This window comes from Chlorocebus sabaeus, chromosome 11 (genome assembly GCF_047675955.1).
Source record: "Chlorocebus sabaeus isolate Y175 chromosome 11, mChlSab1.0.hap1, whole genome shotgun sequence".
Lineage (NCBI taxonomy): Eukaryota > Metazoa > Chordata > Mammalia > Primates > Cercopithecidae > Chlorocebus > Chlorocebus sabaeus.
The window spans coordinates 102719111-102738793 of NC_132914.1; positions in this window are offsets into that span (position 1 = coordinate 102719111).

Below are 19683 nucleotides of genomic sequence, written 5' to 3' on the forward strand. Positions count from 1 at the left end.
TTTCTTTCATTTGTTCGTTTTTTGTTTTCTTCACTGCCCCTTCAGAAACAAGAATATGAAAAGGGATTCTTTGGTAATGGAACTCAATCCCAACCAATCAAGGAACAGGAATCCCATCTTGGCAGTGTGAAAAATCTGCTTTTCTGAAAAATACTTAACTTACAAGATCAAAAGAACTCTTTCCTCTAGATAGACCTCCAAAACGTAATCCCATTTCTACAACCCTATTGATGGAGGGTAGATCTGGCAGTTTATTATTAAATTCACCCACTGTTAACCAGCAAAGTACACTCAGAGAATTCAGAATAATGCACAAAGTATCCTTTTTTTAAACATTTGAGGCCCATCTTTCAGCACTCATAGAGTCCATGTAGCATTGAGGGATTCGGATGTGACTCTGCCTCTCTTTTTAGCTCATCCTCCAACTTCCCATAGGTGTAGGTCCCTTTCTTTCACCTGCCCTCGTGGTGTCCTTTCTCATGGTGACTTTGATGATGAAAATGTCTTTTTCTTTAACCTTCTCTCCTCTTTTCCCTGCCTTTAGATTTTCATAGAGCATTTACCAGGCATTTCTATCACTTATACTGATGTTATGCTAAAAGAGTTCCTGGCTCTTCGTCTGCTTTACCAAAGGTCATCTTTCTGTTTTGCTTGTATTTAAAAAGCATAACTGGGCTTTAATATCATGAGCATAAGTCAGTAAGTGAGGTCAGAGTGATGGTGACGATGATGGTAATGATGGTAGTGGTAGAGGTGGCAGTGCAGGTAATGGTGGTGATGGTGATGCTGGTGGTGGTGATAGCAGTGGCAGTGGTAGAGGTGGTAGTGTGGGTGGTAATGATGGCAGTGATAGAGGTGGTGGTAGTGGTAGTGGTGGCAGTGGTGATGGTGGAGGTGGTGGTGGTGATGGTGTTGGTCATGATGGTGGTGATGGTGGTGGTGGTGGTGATGGTGGTGGTGGTGGTGATAGTGATTGTGGTGGTGGTGATGGTAGTGGTGGCAGTGGTGATGGTGGTTGTGGTGGTGGTTGTAATGGTGGTGGTGGTGATGGTGGTGATGGTGGTGAGGTGGTGGTGGTGATGGTGATGGTGGTAGAGGTGAAGGATTTAGTGGAGGTGTTGGTGGTGATTTTGGTAATGAGTGAGGTTGGTGGTAGTGGGGTGGTTCATTTGCATCATTGATTAGTAATAGACTTAGTGGGGCAATAAACTCTGACCTTACCTACTTTCACAATGTAGTTCATGGTTTTGTTTTCATACTGTGTCACTTAAAAACCGGCACTCTCAACAACAGAGTAATTTGTTGTTACTAGCTATACCTTTAACTACAGTCAATGCTGTCCACAATTTAATTGAAAAATTATCAGAAAATTGTCACTTTGGGATGATTTGCTTGGGGATCAGTTTCCTTGTTTTACATATCTGAGTTTATGTTTCTTCATTATAATCTGGCCTCTCCCTCAGAACATACCAGATAATGCATGTGAAAGCCCACAGGAATAATAACATCTACTATTTGCTTAGCACTACTCAGTGAGAATATTGAGAAGTTCACCCACATTACTGATAATTCGGAAAACAATTCTGCAGGCATTGTTTTGTATTATTTACTTTTATTGCCTCAATTCAGAAAAGATTTACAAGCTTAGGAGTATATCTAAAATACATAAAATGGTATTCTGGAAAAACAAAACAAAACAAGAATGTAGATTAATGTGGAGCCAGCAAAAAGACTGAAAAGTCCAGGCTAATGACATCCTATTTCCAGGGCCCCAAACTGGGCCCTTGAATTTCTAGCAGCCAGTTTGAAAAGGGAAACTGTCAGTTAACACAAGTCATCTTCCTTAAGTAAAAAGCCTGCTTGTTCTTTGGTAGATCGATGTCCATGCTACCCAAAGTGAGCTATGGATTTAATGAAATCTCTATCAAAATGCTAATAGCATTCTTCATAGAAATAGAAAAAAAGCGGGCAGGTGCGGTGGCTCACGCCTGTAATCCCAGCACTTTGGGAGGCTGAGGCGGGCAGATCACAAGGTCAGGAGATTGAGACCATCCTGGCTAACATGGTGAAATCCCATCTCTACTAAAAATACAAAAAATTAGCCGGGTGTGGTGGCAGGCACCTGTAGTCCCAGCTACTCGGGAGGCTGAGGCAGGAGAATGGCATGAACCCAGGAGGCAGAGCTGGCAGTGAGCCGAGATGGTGCCATTGCACTCTAGCATGGGTGACAGAGCAAGACTCTGTCTCAAAAAAAAAAAAAAAAAAAAAAAAAAAATAGAAAAAAGCCCTAAAATTGGCATGAAATCACAAAAGACCCTCAATTATCAAAGCAATCTTGAACAAAAATGCACAAAGCTGGGAGATGTCATACTGCCAAACTTCAAAATATACTACAAAACTATAGTAACCAAAACAGCATGGTACTGGTATAAAAACAGACACATAGACCAATTAGACAGAACAGAGAGCTCAGAAATAAATCTACACACAGTCAACTGATTTTTGACAAAGTTTCCAAGAACACCTGGTGAAAGAACAATTTCTTCAATAAATGGTGTTGAGAGAACTGGATATCCACATGCAGAAAAATGAAATTTTCTTTTCCAATGTAATTTGTTTTTAGAGACAGATGTTGACTCTATTGCCCAGGCAGGAGGGTAGTGGTATGATCACAGCTCACTGCAACCTTGAAATCTTGGGCTCAAGCAATCCTCCCACTTCAGCTTCTGGAGTAGCTGGGACTACAGGTGCACACCATCACACTCAGCTAGTTAAAGAAAATCTTTTTTTTTTTTTTTTAAGAGATGAGGTTTCTCTATGTTGCCCAGTCTGATATCAAACTCGTGATCTCCTCATTTCAGGCATGTACCACTGTACCCAGCCCCAGAAGAATGAAGTTACTCTTGTCTTGCACCATATACAAAAATCAGCTCAAAATGCATTAAAAACTTAAATGTAAGGCTCCAAACTATGAAACTACTAGAAGAAACGTGGGGGAAAATCTCCATGACATTGATCTTGGCAATGATTCTTTTGATATAACCTTAAAAGCAAAGACAACAAAAGCAAAGACATCACACGAAAGAACTGCACAGTAAAGGAAAGAGTTAACAGAGTGAAGAGACAAGCTATAGAATGGCAAAGAATATTTTCAAACTATACATTCAGCAAACAGTTAATATCAATATATAAGGAACTAAAACAACTCAATAGCAAGAAAATACATTACCCCACTAAAGAATGGACAAGACTTGAATAAACATTTCCTAGAGAGACAAGCTATAGAATGGGAGAAAATATTTTCAAACTATATCAACCAACAGTAAATATCAATATATAAAGAACTAAAACAACTCTATAGCAAGAAAATACATTACCCCATTAAAAATGGACAAATGACTTGAATAAGCATTTCCCAAAACAAGATATACAAATGGCTAACAGATATAGTCATGCACTGCAGAACAGTGTTTCAGTCAGTGACAGTACTGCATATATCATGGTGGTCCCATAAGGTTATCGTAGAGCTGAAAAATTCCTGTCACCTAGTGAGTGCAGTAACTGTGGTAACATCATAGTGCAGTGCATTACTCATGTGTTTGTGATGATACTGATGTAAACAAACCCATTGCACTGCTAATCATATAAAACATAACAAATACAATTATACACAGTACATAATACTTGATATAAATGAGTTTGTCACTGGTTTATGTATTTACTGTACTATACTTTTTTATCATTATTTTAGCAGGTACTTCCTCTACTTATTAAAAAAAAAAAGTTCACTGTAAAGTAGCCTTAGGCAGGACCTTCAGGGGGTATTCCAGAAGAAGGCATTGCTATTACAGGAGATGACAGCTCCATGCGTGTTATTGCCCTGAAGACCTTCCAGTGAGGCAAGATGCGGAGGTGAAAGACGATATAGATGATCTCAACACTGTACAGGCCTAGGCTAATGTATGTACTTATGTCTTAGGTTTAACAAAAAAGTTTAAAAAGTTAAGAAAAAGAAAACATTTTAAAAATAGGGTGTATAGAATAAAGATAAAAGCATATACATATAAAGAAAATATTTTTATATAGCTGGGCAATGTGTGCTTTAAAGTTAAGTGTTATTACAAAAGAGTCAAAAGTTAAAAAATTTAAAAAGGTTATAAAATAAAACTGTTACAATAAATTGAGGTGAATTTATGACTGAAGGAAGAAAATATTTTTAAATAAATTTAATATAGCTTAAGTGTACAGTGCTTTTAAAGTCTACAGTAGTGTTCAGTAATGTCCGAGGCCTTCACATTCACTCACTCACCGACTCACCCAGAGCAACCTCTGGTTCTGCAAACTCCACTCATGGTAAGTGCCCTATACAGGTATACCATTTTAAAATCTTTTATACTGTATTTTTACTGCATCTTTTCTATGTTTAGATGTACAAAGACTGAACACTGTGCTACAGTTGCCTGCAATGTTCAGTACAGTAACATGCTGTCTTGGTTTGTAGCCTAAGAGCAATAGGCTCTACCATATAGCCTAGGTAATGATTTTTGAATAGACATTTTCCAAAAGAAGACATGCAAGACTACTAGGTGTGTGGTAGGCTATACCATCTAGGTTTGTATAAGTACACTCTGTGGTGTTCACATAATGATGAAATTGTCTAAGGACGCATTTCTCAGAATGTATCCCCACCATTAAGCAATCCATGACTGTATATGAAAAAATGGCCAACATCACTAATCATCAGGGAAATGCAAGTCAAAACCACAATGAGATCTCATCCTACAACTGTTAGAATAGATATAATAAAAAGATATATGTTGGTGAAGGTGTGGAGAAAGGGAACCCTTGCACACTGTTGGTGGGAATGTAAATTAGTATAGCCATTATGGAAAACAGTATGGATGTTCCTCAAAAAATGAGAAATAGAGCTTCCATATGATTCAGTGATCACAGTGAGTTTGGGTATATATCCAAAAGAAATATAATTAGTATGCAGAAGTGATATCTGCACTTCCATGTTTATTACAGCAATATTCACAATAGCCAAGACATGGAATCATGGGGGGATGTCAGGACCAAACCAACCTGTATGTCTATCAATGGGTGAATGGATAAATAAAATGTGTTATGTATACACAATAGAATACAAGTCAGCCACAAAAAAAGAACAAAATTCTGTCATTTCGGACAATGTAGATGAAGCTGGAGAATATTATGTTAAGTGTAATAAGCCAGGCATAGAAAGACAACTACAACATGACTATATGTGGAATCTAAAAATGCTGTTCTCATAGAAGAACAAGGGTTTGGGTGGTGAATGGGACCCCTTCCCTAGCCATCCAAGCCTCTGGTATGGGACGGTTCCCCATCCGTATGGATGGGGAGCTATTGGTCAAGGGATATGTTTATAGGGAGACATTTATAGTTAGATAGGAGGAAAAAAGATTCAGAAGAGACAATCTATAGAGACAGAAAGTTGACCAGTGATTGCCTGGGGCTGGGGGAGGCAGAGAGAGGATAGGTGAGGCAGGGAGAGAAATTGGGAGTGACTGCTAATGGTTATGGAGTGTCTTTCTCAGGTGATGAAAATGCTCTAAAATTGATGTTTGCACAACTCTGTGAACCATTGGATTGTACACTTTTAATGGGTGAATTGTATAGTATGTGAATTATATCTTAATAAAGCTGTCTTTAAAAAAAAAATCCTGCAGGTTACCTAAATCCTGGCCACCTTCCCAGTGGCGGGGGAGCCAAACCAAAGCCTCTGCCTTCAGCACCTGTGCGTGTCTCCCTACCACTACCTCATGTTCCTGTTCCACTCTGGAAGTGCAGCAGGTTCTATAGACAAAGGCAAAATGGGGGCAGGTTTTGACTGTTTTTTCAAGAGAAGCTCCTAGCCAACTGACATATATATTGCAAGCATTTCCAAATCTGTAAGAGGTTGGGGTGTTTAGGGTTTGTTCTCAGGCTTGAGTAAGAGATATGCAGGCACCATCCCTGTTGCTTTCTGATTTGTGGCCTAAGTCTCTCCCTCCTCATCCAGGGCCCACTTCCCAAAAGCTCGCTGCTGGAGAAGGCTCAGGGCTGGGGGAGAGTGCAGAGGGTGAGGCCACGGGAGGGGCAGGAAATGGGAGCAAAAGAGAGGGACTTCACTCTCTCTCCATTCCCAGGGATTTAGATGCTTAGGTGCCTTTCACACTCATCTCTGGAAATCCTAACACTCACTTAGGGGAGAACACTGGAGCCTGATTGTTACATCTGGGTGAGGTGTGAAGGCACAGACTGAATGATGCCTTAGCAGGTAAGAAGGTGAACCGAGAGGGTGGGAGGCTCCAGTACTCTGGCTTGGTGTCTCCTTGTTTAGAATTCTTTCTCTGAGACATGATATGTAATCCCCAGGTTGTATTCATCTGTCAGCTTGAGATGGAGGGAAAATACTCACGTTTTATGTGCTGATTTAATTGTATCCTTCTCTGATGCCCTTGTTTGGGATGTGCTGGTTGAGAGGGGAGTGGCCTGCACAATGGTATTTGCCAGGGAATGACTGTGTGCCAGGCACCAAGCACGTCACTTCTGTGCATTGCCTTCTTTGCTTCTCATTACAGGTACTATGATTATGCCCAAGTGTGCCTAAGGAAAAGTGAGATATAGGGAGGCTAATGTCACATGGTGTAAATGTGGCATGGCCAAGATTTGAACCCAAGACTGTCTGATTCTGGAACTCATGGGCTGACCCACTGGTTTATGTAGGCTCATCCCAAAATAGAAGCAGCAGGTTGGTGCAGTACAGGAGTCAGCACCTTCTGTTTGATGGTGGCTCTGCCAAAGAGAGCTGTGAGATCACTGGTAAGGTTGTGATCACTCCAGGACTCACATTTTTCAACTGTTTAAGTTGATTGTTTGTTTAGATATTCTCCAAGGTACCATCTAGACAAGAGGGTTGGTGATTCTAGGCTGATGTCTACAAACAAGAGCTGGAAGAAATGATGATCCTTTTTTTTTTTTTAATGGACTTTGCTCTTTAGAAGGAGGCTTTCACGAGGTCAGGAGATCGAAACCATCCTGGCTAAGACGGTGAAACCCCGTCTTTACTAAAAAATACAAAAAAAAAACTAGCTGGGCGAGGTGGCGGGCGCCTGTAGTCTCAGCTACTCGGGAGGCTGAGGCAGGAGAATGGCATAAACCTAGGAGGCGGAGCTTGCAGTGAGCTGAGATCCGGCCACTGCACTCCAGCCTGGGCCACAGAGCGAGACTCCGTCTCAAAAAAAAATAATAAATAAATAAATAAATAAATAAATAAATAAAGAGGCTTTGAGATTAGGACTCTAATCTCATTTAGGAGGCTAATTTTCAGCATGGAGTTGTACAGGTTTTGGGGCCTTTGGAACAGAGTTCAAATCCTGGCTCCACCATATGTTTTCTGCAAGTCATTCAATCTCTCTGATCTTTAGCTTCCTGGTTGGTAGGATGAGGACAATAAAACCTTCCATACTGAGGATTCATGAATATCTCAGCTATATTCATTGTAATATGTTCTCCTTGAGGGTGGGCCATGTCTTTTGTATTTCTGGCAGGCATGGGGTTGAGTTGAATTGATTTTAAGAGGGAGTAAAAGGCAAGTCTGGCTGTCTATAGACAAACCAGGCATGTCTCTCCTTTGTTCAATGTGCCAGGGGGCAGGGACGCGTTTTCCAGCCCCAGTATCTCCCACTGGCCAGGTTTTTGCCCTGTCCTGAGATCTCCCACGCAGTTCCAGGGAACTGTCATTTTCCACTACACCAGCTGGGTAATACTCAAGCAAAGGTGTATCGGCATATGATGTCTCTGGCTTTGGGTGTGGAAGAATGGTTCGTGATGGGCTAGTTTTTCTTCTTTGGCCTCTTTGCTTGTACCCATTCCCCCTTCCACATAGGCATGTACACACTGGCTTACCTAGGTGGATTTTTATCTCGGATTTCCCATGTTGAAATGTTGTTTTGGGAGACAACCATAGCTCTGATGTCAGATACACCATGGTTGGATCCTGGCAATTCCTGACATTCCTCTATGAGCCTCGGTTTCCTCAACCATGAAAGGAGACAGTAATAACACCTGCTTCCCTGGGCTGTTGTGAACATTAAATGAAGTTCAGCACAAGGCAAGGACTCCATAAATGATACCAGTTTTACTTTTGTTTTGGCTCCACTCTGCCTGTCCTTAGAGCCCCATGGCCACTAAACACACAGAGTGATGGGGGGAAAAGGAATCAGAGCCCTACATTTCCTTCAGCTGTGCCAGTTATTCCTACCTATGTTGCTGAATTTGAAGCTAAACTCAGAAATCTGCATTCTGTAAACATATCTATGACTTTAACTAGAACCACTGGTGTTTCAGACTGAAATGGACTTAGTGGTCATAGATTCTGATCTCCTGCATTTGGAGTTGGTGGAAAATGAATGAGTGAACGTCCCTGCCTCCCTGCCAAAACCAGTGGTTTAAATAAGGTAGAAGTTTATTTTTTCACATAAACATTGGTAACCCAGGGCTGAAATGATGGACCCATGGCCAGCAATGAACGAAGGCTCTATCCAGTTTCTTGCCCTGTCCTCCTTAGTCCAAGAGTTCTACTTTGTGGTCCAGGGTGGCAGCTCTAGCTCCAGCCATCACAACTTCAATCTAGCTCACAGGAGGGAGAAAAAGAAAAGAAATTGGAATAAGCATTCCATTTAAGAATACATCATGAAAGTTACACAAGCCATATCATAAGTACATAAGGATTTACACACCTAAGGATGACACAAGTCATATCATTTTACATCCTATTGCTTAGAACTTTGTCATATACATCCATAGTTAACAGGGAGGGAACTCGGGGAATGTAGTATTTATTCTGGTGGCTATGTGCCCAATCAGGATTTGGAGGTTCTATGGTTCTATTATGGAGGAATGAAGGGAAAATGCATCTACGGAGACCGTCAAAAGGCTCTGCCACACAGGTGACACAACTGCTTTACCCCTTCAATCTGTGCTCTTTCCATAGCATTCACAAGATTTTTTAAAAAAAATTAAAAGTTTTTGGAGATGAAGCTCTATCATATATCGCTAAGCTGCTCTCCAACTCCTGGGCTCAAGCAATCCTCCTACCTCAACCTCCTGAGTACTGGGACTACAGGTGTGCCACTGTGCCCAGTTACTTTTATTCATTTTTGTTTTTTTAGAGACAGGGTTTCACTATGTTGCCCAGGTTGGCCTTGAACTCCTGGTCTCAAGAAATCCTCCTCCCTCAGTCTCCCAAGTATCTGCGACCACAGGTGCATGCCACTGAGTCCAACTGCATCACAAGTCTAGATTAAATTTCCCTTAGGTTCTTAATAAAATTTCTTGAAAATTCTGATCACAAAGATGGCAGCTGGCAAGTTTCAGAGCCAGACAAGTTGGCCAGAGCATGGGCAAAGAGCGTGCGGGAATGCAGTGGGGAGAGCACCCAGGCCACACTGATGCCTCTGTCAGACTGGGCCCCTTATGTTAAGGAAGACTGTGTCAATCATTGGAGAGCAGAGAAGCCATACTGTCCACCACTGAGGCAACAGGGAGAAGTGAGATTGAGCTGTGGCAAGAGAAAAGAACGAGAGCTTCTGGGAAAACACAGAAACTTATAAAAATTCCACCTAACCTAGGATGTAAAGTGATGTGCTGCTAAGACGGGCGAGTAGCTCAGGCTTCAGCAGGCAGCCAAAGCAATCCTAGTCCCCTAAAACAGTGCCCCAGAACTCTTGGCAAAGCCATCGGAAGAGGGTCTGAACCCAGAATTAATAAATTGGAGGGATGCGGAGCCTTCAGTATGTTTCAGGCTCTGAGACTTGGTAAGAACACATGAGAGAGAGGTGGGTGAGAGAGAGAGAAAAGGAGAAAGAGAGGAGAGAGAGAGAGAGAGAAAAAAAGGAAAGACAGAGGAGAGACAGGGAGAGACAAACAGTGGCAGGGGTTGGGGAAAGGGAGGGGGAGGGGAGACATAGTAAGGAAAGATAGAAGAGGAGAAAAAAAAAGAAAAGAGAAGAAATAGGAGAGAGATATGGTGTAAACAGGCTGCTTTCAATTGCAAGTGACAGTAACCAACTCAAATTAGTTTAAGAAAAAAAAAATAACAGAAAGAATAGAAGCAGCAAAAAGGCTGCCAGCAACTAACTTACTCCTGTTTTCTCAGGATCCCTGAAGGACAGGTGCTTCTCGTTTTTCCTTTTTCTAATAGTTACAACCAAAGTTTTAAACATGGATTTCATTGACACAGATTGACCAACTTCAAGTGTCCTGACCAGGATGAGGGGATGTCAGGACCAGCCAAACCAGAAGGATTAAGAAAGGAGGAGATTGGTTTTCCAAGGAAAATCAGTATGCTGTTACTAAAAGAAGGTGGAGTAGATACTGGGCAGGTGAAAACAACAGATCTCTATTACACATGATGAGGAAATCAGAGAGAAAGGGAGAGAGAGTGAGAGAGAGAGAGAGGTGAGGAGAGAGACATGAGGAGAGAGATTAGAGATGAACATGGGAAAGTTAGTATAAGAGGAAAGAATGAAAGATGAAAGAAAAAAGTATTTGAGAGAAAGTAGAAAAGAAAGGAAGAAAGAGAGAGAGAAAGAGGAAGAAAGGAAGGGAGAAGGAAAGAAAGGAAGGAAAGAAGAAAAGGAAAACGAGGGGAAGAAGAAAGGGAAAAAGGAAGGAGAGAATGGAGAAAGAATGGAAGGAAGAAAGAGGAAAGGGAGGGAGAGGTGTGTTTACCTGCATGTATGCATGAGAAACACAGATAAGTAACACATCTGTGGCAAGCCTTACGTACTGTGGCAAGCCTCTGCTACAACTTAATATCATGACCCCAGATCCCCAAACAGACCAGATCTAGGAAGAGATGAGGTCTTACTGAAGTTCCTACTGCCTTCCCTCTCTCCTGAGTGTGGTCCCAGCCTGCATCATCCTTATCTCACCTATTTCCACCCCTCTGGAGTCTCTTAGGAAATTGTAGAATTGTCTTCCCAGTGTCATTGCCACACTTTGGTCCAGGAGCCCAGGGGCTTCAGTCTGCCATGTGTTTTCAGCGTGTGGCTGCCTGAAAACACATCTGTCAACCTTAGCATTGGAGAACAAAAGCTTGGGTTTGACATGAAAAGGACAGCAGAGAAGCAGCCTTGACCTAACTGCCATGTGGCATTCCTAAGCGTGCAGAGCCTGAGCCTGGAAGATATGCACAATACTTGAAAGAAGCCTTTTATCCAGGCAAGACCGGATAAACACATCTGTATGGCATTGATTTCCCCCTCCCCCTTTCTTTCTGGGATTTGGAGCGGGGTTAGGGGGAGGAACAATGAAAACATTTGAAACATCTGACACTGAGTTAGGGTTGTGGATAGGCAGCATTTGGGGGGAAATGAAAGGTGAAATGCCAAATTTAGTTTGGCTCTTCTTTCTTTCTGGCGCCATTTTTTTCTCTTACATTCAATTCATATTTTCCTTTTAGCACCAGTGGGGGTGGTGGATCATGTAACATTCCTATTTAGCACACACATAGCTTGCCTTGTCTTGAAAGGGAAGCATACACTGACAACGGAAACCTCATAACCTCCCGAGTGGGAGACAACCTTAGGATTCTGGCTTCCAGGATATTTATGTTGGTTACTGTTTAGTGTACTGAACACAAACCGGGATCCCTTGACTCACAGCTGAAATGGGATTGGAATCTGAAGGCATAATTCTTCTGCTGGAAGCACAAAGGTTGTAGGTATACAAGAGCACACAATTATATTGAAGAAGAAATAAGCCATTTATGCAAGAGGGAACCAAGTATACCCATGTGTCAGGAAGAAAGGGTTTGATACATTATGTTCTAGAATGGATTGGGCCATTTTTCCTGAAGCTCACCACACAACCCACTAGGACAGTTGGGGCTCTGCTCTGGTCTCCCAGATATCCCAGGGAAAGGCTCAGTGAAGCAGGTGTGTTACTAGTTGCAGGCCAAAACCAGGTAGGAGAAATCATAAAATGAATCACCCAAGACTCATGATACCTGATACCATTTATTTGGTTACATGTTGTGGCAGACCTTGCTTCAAACTCCGGGTGTTTTATCTAGTAGCAAGATGGTCTTTGGAAATTCAACCAACCTTTCTGAGGTTCAAATTTTTAGTTTTCAAAAATGAGGATGTTGTGAGATTTAAATGAAAATACAATAATGTATAGGTAAAAGGCTTGGTATGGTAGAAACCTAGCAAATTCTAAGTAACCTGTATTATTTCCTGCCAGTGTGTTCCCAACTAGTGTGTAAGCTTCCAGAGTACATATGTAATAATTTTCTGGATTTGTATAATACTTTAACTTTAGTGCTTTGTAAACTTACATGGAATTTTTTTAACCAAATTGTACGTTGGTTTGTTATAAACTTTTTTCCCTACTAAGATGGATTTTAGAGTACATTTTAAAGGAACTCTCCCTTGAACCCTGATCTGTTTTTTAAGAAACTGTTTGATTAAGATATAAATCACATACTGTAAAGTTCAGCCTTTAAAAGTATACATTTCAGTGGTTTTTAGAATATCTTTAGAGGTGTGCATCCATCACCACTATCTAAATCCAGATCATTTTCATTAACCCAAATAGAAACCCTATGCCAATATACCCATTGCCACTTTCTCCATTCTCCCTCCCTCCCCTTGGAGGCAAGGCAACCACTGTTTTATTGTCTGTCTCAACATGTCTACAGCTATATAATGACCTGTGGATCTGAAATGGTGTCGACTGCCTCCAAAATGCATATGAGTTAAATGGAGGACAGATGACACGGGAGAGGAGAATCAGGATACCATTTAAGGAAAAAGAGCTGAAATGGACACTGGGTGCCCAGAAAGACAGATACTTTACTTCTTCTCCATGTAATGATTCTCCTACTAACATCTTTGAGGTTTATGTTGCCCAGCAGATAGCCACTAATGATAGTGTGGGTATGGAGCAGCTGAAATGGGACTAGTCCAAATTGAGTCCAAATACACATTGAGTTTTGAAGACTTATTATGAAAAAAGGGATGTAAAATACATCATTAATAATTTTCTTATAGTAATTACATGTTACAATAATATTTTCAATGTACTGTATTGGGTTAAATAAAATATATTATTCAATGAAAATCACCTATCTCTTTTTATTTTTTGGAATGTGGCTACTAGAAAATTTTAAGTTACATTTGTGGTTCACATTATATTTCTGTTGGATAGTGATGCTCTAGATGCTTCTAGATTTGTTTTTCAACTGCCTGTCTCTTGAGATCAGGGGCTGTACATTATTTATTATTTTTTCTTTAGTAGAGGGCCTTGTACATGCTATACAGTTAATACATATTGTTGAATGAATATTATCTGCCTTTAATGAGTCCTCATTTCAAATAAGATGAATGCAAACTTCCTTGATAATCTGACTCCAACATTGTATTTCAAACCTCTGTCCCGAAGAAGGTTGGACCATATCTCCTGGGCTATGTTTTGCTCAAACAGGCCTCTGTACTCTTCCTTACCAGTCCAGCCTGCAGAGACAATGGAGCCCAGGGTACAGGAGGGAGAGATGGGTGAAAGTGTGTGTGGATGAGACATGCTGTCGTATGAAGAGTTGTTCATCTCATTATGTTTAAGGCCATAGCTTAGAGAATTTTCATTCTCTAAAGCTCTCTAGATTTTTAAGAAATTATTGAAACATTTCCCTTACTAAATCCAGTCACTTGTCTACATGCAACTTGGACTTTCTGGGAACTTCTGAAGATTCACAGAGTCCATAAATGTCCTTGTCCTCCCTTTGGCTTAAATTAGTTCATCTATGTTTTGGTCACTTTCAGCAAGATGAGTTAAAAGAACCCAGTCAGGCCAGGCCCGGTGGCTTACACCTGTAATCCCAGCACTTTGGGAGGCTGAGGCGGGCAGATCATGAGGTCAAGAGATTGAGATCATCCTGGTCAACATGGTGAAATCCTGTCTCTACTAAAAATACAAAAATTAGCTGGATATGGTGGCGCTCGCCTATAGTCCCAGCTACTCAGGAGGCTGAGGCAGGAGTCACTTGAACCTGGGAGGTGAAGGTTGCAGTGAGCCAAGATCGTGCCACTGTACTCCAGCCTGGCGACAGAGCGAGACTCCGTCTCAAATGAAACAGAACAACAACAACAAAAAACCCCAAAAAGAACCCAGTCATCACAGAACCTGACACATGGACTGTGTGTAGTAGATGCTGGTCCTACACATGAAAGGTTCCATGGTCCTCATCCATGACAGAGTAGGACCTAGGACCCAGATCCTTTGGCAGTGAGTTCAGTGCTCTTTCTTCCTATGGCATGCTGGGCCGTGAGAGAGAAATCCTGAAGTTCTGTACATTCTTTGAAAAAACACAGTGATGGAAGTGAGACAGATTGTGGGCACAGGGCCATGGCCCTGTTGAATCTGTACTTGTTCCTCAAGGTTTCAGTTGTTCCCTCAGACTTTAAGAAAATCGTTGTTGTGCTAATGTTTCTTCTTGCTTTCTTTTAAGGAAAAGTGTTTGAGAGGAGTACAACATAGTCACCACCATTTTTTCCTAGGTCAACAAGCATGCCTGTGTTTGATAATTAAGAGTCCTAATGATACACAACTAATGGTAAAAAGTTCAGGGGTAATGACTTCAGTCATGGCTGGATCCAGGTGCTTACATGATTTTGTCAGGAAGTTGCTTCTCTTCTTCTCTGCCTCTGCCTTCCGTGGCACTGAATTCATTGTTAGAATGGGTGGGAGTTTACTGTTGAGTTGGTTACTGGCAGTTCTAGGTTTATGTTCTCACAAATGAATGATTCTTTCTTGATCACACCAGCAACATTTCTAGGATTATCTCTTATTGGACCAATTTATGTCCCATTTCTTTTTTTTGAGACAGAGTCTTGCTCTGTCACCCAGGTTGGAGTGCAGTGGTGCGATCTCAGCTTACTGCAAGCTCTGCTGCCCAGGTTCATGCCATTCTCCTGCCTCAGCCTCCCAAGTAGCTGGGACTACAGGTGCCCGCCACCACATCTGGCTAATTTTTTTGTATTTTTACAAAAAAATTTTGTAAGAGACAGGGTTTCACCATGTTAGCCAGGATGGTCTCGATCTCCTGACCTCGTGATTTGCCCATCTCAGCCTCGCAAAGTGCTGGGATTACAGGCGCCCGGCCTTTATGTCCCATTTCTACTGCTGAGTCATTTCATCAGTTCATTGTTAAACCATTCAAACAAAATACATTGATTGCTTTCCATGTTCCAGCAGTCACACACTTTTTATGAGGAGCCTTTAAATATTAAAATAAATGAATACAAGCAGTATTTTTTAGGAAGAATGTGTTTTTCAAGTTCAATGCTATATTACATTAAGCCCTGTGAAGCCAGGCTGTGGGAACATAAAGCTTTTGTTGATGAACCTCAAAATTGCAATTTGAGGTGATGAATGACTGTCATCTCCTTTTCTCTGAGGAACCCAAATGTCAGAATGCACCCATGTCTGAGGTCATCCGTCCTTTGAAATACCTACCATGATGACTCCAGCTCCTGCAGGTTTCCTTCCCCAGGTGAGTCTGGGCATCCCTGTGGGAATCCTGGCCCATTCCACACACCCATCTAGTTGCTGCCTGCCTCTGCTGGCTCCAGGACTGCTGCTGTCTTCTTTCCATGTGCTGCTGCTTGCCCCGGGTTGACTTTCAGCTGATGCAGGAAAGCTCTTTTTGAAGCTGCTGCCATTCCTTCCTGTGTAGAAGCATGGATACAGGACCGTCCTGTTTCCTATAGTAGTGGCAGAGATTGGGCTGAGTCTTTTAACAGGGTTCTACTGGGTATTTTGGGAGAGAACTACAAGGATGAGAGAACCCTACACTTACTATCAGACAGAATTGGACTCAGCGGTTCCTTTCCTGGGGCTCTCTGAAGGGTTCTTTCTTACTTTTGTCCATCTCATTTGCTCCAGTAGAAGCGTCCTCTAGCGTGTCTGTGTCTCTAGGTCCAGGCCCCAGTGAGCGTAGGGCTCAGAGAGATGAAGGAGTAAGTCATGCCTCCCTCATCCCGGGCTAGGGCTTTAATTTCCTATCTCAGCACCTGCTTCTTCCCGGCATAGTTAAAAATATGAATATTCATTCCCTTCAGGGGAGACCTACTTCTTGTTGCTACATATAACTTTACCCGACCTTCAGTAGATCAAGGTCGCTAATACATAAGTCACAAGATCGCTAATACATAATATATAAGTCCATATAGCAATCCATATCCCAAAATGTGTGTTTTTCAGTCTTGAGTAACAGCACAGTGGTATAACACTATAGCAGCAACAGGTCCATGCTGAGATGCACCAGACGCAGTCCTGCTTCTCTTCCTTGTCTTGTCCTCTGTGAGGGGACAGATGGGGACCTTTAACAGTTCCTTCCAAGCACCTGTCTATTTGATTTCTGATCCTCCTGCAAACTATCCTTTGAAATGGAACATACCCAACTCTGAAAGAGTAAAAAAATGTTTAGCTATTGTAGTAGACGAAAGCCTCACAGAAAAGAAACTTTTTTTACCCCCAAAGGCAACAGTGTTCACAGAGACATAGCTTTAGGAGGCTCTGAGCATAACCAAACAGGTATTGAGCTTGTTTGTCTAAATTAGACATATTTAATCTATCGGATACTTGACTTTCTCCAGATGTTCTTGCTTTACTTTTGCATATTGTACTAGTTAGTGTTCTCCAGAGAAACAGAATCAATAGATTTACTTATTGATTGATTTTATTAATTATGGGAATTGGTTCCCATGGTTATGAAGGCTGAGAAGTTCCACCCTCTGATATTTGCAAGCTGGAGAACCAGGAAAACTAGTGGGGTAAGTCAATCCAAGTTTGAAGGCCTGAGAACTTGGAGGGTAGGAGGGTGTGTTGATATAAGTCCTGGGCTCTGAAGGCCAAAGAACTTTGATGTGAGAAAGCAGGAGAAGATAGATGCCCCTGTTAAAGGAGAGAGGGAATTTGCTCATCCCCAACTTTTTGTCCTATTCAGACCTTCTACAGATTGGATGATGCCCGGCCACACTGGGGAGGGCAGCTCTGCTTCACCCAGTCTGCCAATCCAAATATGAACCTCTTCCCGAAACACCCTCACAGGGTCATAGAAACAACACTTAACTAATAACTAATAACTTAACTAATTTAGTATTAAATAATAATGTTTAAATAATGTTTATAGGGGCATCTCATAGCCTAGTCAGGTTGACACATAAAATTAACTTTTACGTATAGCTTAAAAAATCATTGATAAGGTTTTCTTGAAGAAAGAAAGAAGGAAAGAAAGAAAACCTGAAAAATGGATTGGCTTATCCTAAAGGTGAGATCAGGTTTTGGTCAGGTTCCTAGCCCGACACATTCTGAGTCTTCCATGCACAATCCTACCTTAATTCTCATATTTTTATCCTCTACTACAAGCCAATGTGTCATTGGCTTCAGCTAGAACAAGACCTTCACTCTCCCTTGTATGTTCTGTGCCAATTCAGCCTCCACACTTTTATTTATGTTGTGATACGACTGGGTTCCCTCTCCAATTCTGTCCAAATCCCATCTATCCTTCAAGGGCCTAAAGTCAACCTTGTTTAGGAAATCCTCCCCGTCTAGCACACTGAATTTCCATCATGCTTTATTTCTCTCAACAATTTGGATTTATTTAAGTTGCAGATAGGAAAAATGAGGTGAAAGGTCTATTATCTAACTTCATTATTTTAAAAGAGGGAACCGCTTTGACTAAACACACCTTGATTTGTCCATTGAGGGTACAAGAAAACTCAAAAGGCATGGGTTTTGGTGGGCTCAGAGGAACAAAGGGAGATGGGTCAGTTGCTCAGACTGAGGGAAAAAAAGAATCATTGGTTTTCTGCTTCTGGTGGGGGAGTGGTGGGGAGCGGAGAAAAGAAGAGAGGTGATGGGGAGGAGTTGTGGGGAGGAGAAGGAAGAACCAGTGAGATCAGCTGAGGTGGGGCTTCTGAGAGGGGAAGAGCAAGTTTCCTATGGCAAAGGGCCTTTAACAGGGGGAGTGTCTGATATTCATTGTGAAGTTGTTTGTGCTTTGTTGATGTCATTCCTTTTCTCTGCTTCCCCCACACCTCAAGGAAAGTCCGACACTCTCACAAGAGCTTTGAGCTGGCAGGTTTTTTGCAGGAAATTGAAGAATGACGTGGGTTTTGTAGCTGGGTTGACAGACTGTGAATCTGAAAGCATGGGCGAAGAAAAGCAAGAGGTTGGACATAATGACTGCACCCAGACTTTGGAGAAATTTTTGGGAAGAACCTCTGGGGAGTTCTAGTTGATTGTAACCATATCTCAGGGGCTCACCATGGGGCTTCCCTGGTTATAGTCCCAAGGTCCCACTCCTCCAGAAAGCTACTTTTCATTCTTTCTTTGTTCTTTCTTCTTCATTCTTTCTTACTTCCTATGTCTCCTCCCCATTCCTTTCCCACTCTTGTTTTATCCTGTCTTATTTAGAGCAATTTGGCTTCTCTCATCCTTGTATCTACCTTCTCTGTCAGCACAATAAAGAACTGGTAATGAACCAAATAACCAAGAGATACTCCCTTTTGGAATAATGGGAGTTAGAATGCAGAGAAGATAGATTGCAAATCTTTACAGTTTAATATATTTTTGTACTCATACTCATCTGTACAAACACATGTATACATATAGGTCTTATTAGAACCCCCAATTTTTAAGTTCTATGATAGTAGGGACCACAGCTTTTTCATTAGTACCCTTTCTGTCCCCTCACAACCATCCAGTGCAGAGCCAGCCATGTAGCCCTTAATCAATGAATTATAGAGGACCTTTAGTGAGTTACATGACATCTTGGGAGGAGGGAGGAGATAGAATGGAGAAGGGGATGGGATTGACATCTATAGAGCCTCTATTGCATGCCAGGCAGAGAGTACAGCGCACTTTACATGTAACATCTACAGTATATTTAATGCCCACTATGCATCCAGCATGCTATGTAAGTTCTTAATTCTCACTACTGTACCATGTTACTCAATTTCAGGAGTTGTGCAATATGGTGCCCATATTCATAACCATCATGTAACACAGATATCATGAGCACTATTGCACAGGTGAGGAGTCTGGGCTTCCAAGAAGCATTAACTTTGTCAAGTTTCCATAGCTAGATTTGCAGAAACATAATATTTGCTCTGGTCTTTTTGACTCCACGGCCAAGGTCTTTTTTTCTCACTTCACCACAAAACAAATCTATTTCAAATATTTGATGATAAGATATGTAGAAGCCAGGAATGAGGAAGCCTGTGCTCATACCCAATATGGTATGCAGTAAGAAAGGAATGGGTGGACGCTGGATGACACATTCCACTCCAGTTGTGCTTCTCAAGGGAGATACTATTGACATATTTCGCCTGGACAATTTTTTTTTTTTTTATAATGTGGGAATGTTCTTTGCATGACAGGATATTTTGTATCCTTAGTTTTTGCCCAGTAAATGCCAGGAGTTCTCTTTCTCTTCTCGACACCCTCAAAGTAAATACTCTCAGACATTTCCAAATTTCGCTAGAAGAGTAATACCACTATAGATCAAGTTGCCTCCTTGAGTGACTTCCTAAGCCCTGTTTAGGTTTAGTAGTCAATAATTCTGTGTAGAAATGAATGAATGAATGAATG